Here is a 3,123-nt window from a genome sequence, read left to right on the forward strand (position 1 = left end):
CATGAGATAAAGATAACTGCTGCAAGGATTTAATGGTTATTATCTGAAAATTCTTAAAAAACTTAAGTGCTCTGTAGATATGAGAGCAGAGCACAGTGTGGACCAGAGCATGTAGTATAAGATTTTGTTTCTAATTTTTTTCTCTCCCAGAGAGGCTATAGCTTTTCAATAGCTGAACAGTGCTTGCCTTCAGCAAGAGAGTTCCCCTGAAAAGTTAAGGTCAGGATAATCCTGAGATAATCCTGAGTTGGCCACTGTCATGCAATGGCTAAAAGTTGTGAGACCTAAGGTCTCACTAACACTGCTTGGGTTCTTTCCATCTGTCATATTTCTGAGCCTATAGAGTTCATACAGTCCAACTTTCTCCTCTGCGACACTCAGATAAAACCAGAAATCTTGTAATAGAATTGTACTAATTGCCCTTCTTTTCCCTGAAGGCAGTGAACACGTGAGTCAGCAAAAGGTTGAGGAAAAGTGAGAAAGCAGAACTTAAGACATGAGAAAGTCTATTCTTTCTTCTAAGCCTCGATGGCCCCACTTGTGCAGCTCAGGCAGGCACCTCTGCAGGCTCAGGAGGAGCTGGTCTCCTCCTGGTCTCTCTTGGGGGGGTGAGCATGCACTGGCACCTCTCCCAGCAGTGCGCATCTCAGCTTGGGGGCTGCAGCCCCCTTGGGACTGGGTGCGTGTTGCAAGAGAAAGGCAGTGCGAGAGTGAGTAGCGTGGCAGCAGCGTGATTGTGAAGGTGCTTGTGGTAACTAATGGAAGAAGTTACTTTCCTGCTTTGTTTCATGTGGTGAAGCTCAAACCCCCTTTCAAAAACACCCTTCTTTGGAGCCTAGTCCTCCTGCCTTGCCTGCACATTGCTGAGATTCCTTCTTGCCACAGTGAATATAAACTGGAAAGAGTGAGATAAAACTCAACACACAGAGAGAAATATAAAAGAGACACTGAAATACACAAAAATACAGAGAGACGTACTTCCTTGTGACTTGTCAAATCTAGCCGTTTTTATCATTTATAAGGGCTGCATGACTGATATGACAAGGGGTGCAGAAGCAATCCTGACAGGGCATTATACCTGAAGGAGTGCTGCAGTAAAAATTTAGGTTTCTGTTCCTCTGCTTCTGCATGTTAATCTCTTGGCTCCCTCACTAGGAGCAGGCTCCTGGAGGGTGCTCCAAGCTGTTCACACGGCACAACTAGTATCTTCCCTGGGAACAGAAATCGATGGGTTCTCACCTTGAACCTGCCTTGTTCCCCAGTAAAATAAGGGCAATGCTTAATGTCTGGTACAACTACATATTATACATATTGGAAAGCAACACTTTCTCAAGAAGAACAGTTCCTAAGCTACAGAAAATTATTCTATGTGACTCCGTACTTACTGCAAAACCCCTTCCAGGAAACATTAACACCCTTTATAGATTTGGCCCAACTCACAATTAGTTATTATATTTTAAACTATGTGGCTTAGTCACTAGTACACTTGTGGGCAGCAATGTGTAAGTTACAAATTTTCTTCCTTGCTCATTCCTCTGTAATTTCTTTTTTTCCTAAGAAGAAAAAAGTCTGCAGAGGTATAAACAAGAAGAACATTTGGCCACATGTATTTTGCATCTTTTAGCTCCATTGCCAAGTAATTCATAATCAGGGACAGGGGAGTGGTGGGGAGGAGAAGTGAATTTATTTTGAATTTTTGTCGAAAAGATAAATACTTCAAAACATAGGTGACAATATTTCTGAGGGTCTGAAGGGAGGAGGGGATTAGTTCCTCTTACCCACACATACCTCCTTCTGTTATTCTCACCTATGCTGGGTGAATACAGAACAGGCATCAATCACTGCAATCCTTGTGAGCGAGTGGGGACTGGGATGGATTTAGGGTTGCTTTGCAGAACTTTGAAACAAGTAAGGAGCGAGGGAGGGGGTAATTTCTGACCTTCAATGGCTTCTGGGGAGCGGTGCCTCCCCAGGCCCAAGCCTGCACTATCAGAGTCTGTGCCCACATTGCCGTTGCCTTGAAAAGGGAACAGAGTGATCTATGGCAGGAGTCAGGAGGTGTGAGTGGCTGTTCTCACTGCCTGGCTGTGCTAGCTCCTCCCTCCCCCCCCCGAAAGTTCACCACAGGAGTTTTTAGCAGACTTGTGTGATGTATGGATATGGAAAGCTATGACTAATTCCCCAAGTGATCGGTATATATTTAACATCCAAAATCTAAAGCAAACATCCTGCTTGTTGAATTATTGTCTGGTATTCACGTATTTCCTGATTTGGCCATCACTGCTGGCTGCTGTTTTAACACACTTTCACTTTTTCTGCTGTCCTGTTGGTCTGGCAATAGGAGAAATAATTGTGGTTGTGGGTGTGGTGAGAGGCAGTACAATCACCGCCATCCTGCTCGTAGTGGCTGTACTCTGGCTCCTCACCTCCTTTACAGAACTGCTCCTCTAGTTTTTTACACACTTTCTGAGGCCTGAAAGCACAGGCCACACCTAGTTACTGTGACCTGGTTTTGATTAATCTGCAACCGATTAAAATTACTCCCTGAAGGAACTTCAATTGCTTTTTTGTCTCACCAGCACCCCAAAAAATCACTGATGCTGAAGAACTGGTTTGTGACTCCGGTCCTTCAGCCCAGGGCTCCCTCCTCCTCCTCAAGTTGGCAAAGTACAAGTTCAGGAGAAAATGTGAACTGTGTGTACAAGATATTTGAGAGCTGCTTGAGAAATGGGTTATAGTTTTCCCTTCCAAATGTCTGGAATGGTGACTGTCTTTGAATGCATCCCTGGGCCAAGCCTAGAGGAGAAAGAGGCAGTCACAAACGACTGTAACATATATTATTCAAACATACATCTAAAGTAAACGCTGTCTTGCACAACGTGACCTGGACATCAAAGGCATGGCCTTGTCTTCACATAAAATAAGGCAGTCTGGCGGTATTTCAGCCAAATACTGGATGGATTTGTAAGAGCTAAGGAGCAGTATTTCATTTGAGACGGGAACCAGGTAGAAAGCGCCTTTATGACCCTGGACCCCCTCTCCTCGGGCTCCTTCCCTCTAGCCGATGGCCCCACCTAGTGTCTGCGCGGCCACAGCGCGGCCCCTCCCGCCGCCCCCTCCGCG

The sequence above is a fragment of the Aptenodytes forsteri genome, unplaced genomic scaffold, assembly GCF_000699145.1.
Source record: "Aptenodytes forsteri isolate BGI_AS27 unplaced genomic scaffold, ASM69914v1 Scaffold99, whole genome shotgun sequence".
In the NCBI taxonomy this organism is placed as follows: Eukaryota; Metazoa; Chordata; class Aves; order Sphenisciformes; family Spheniscidae; genus Aptenodytes; species Aptenodytes forsteri.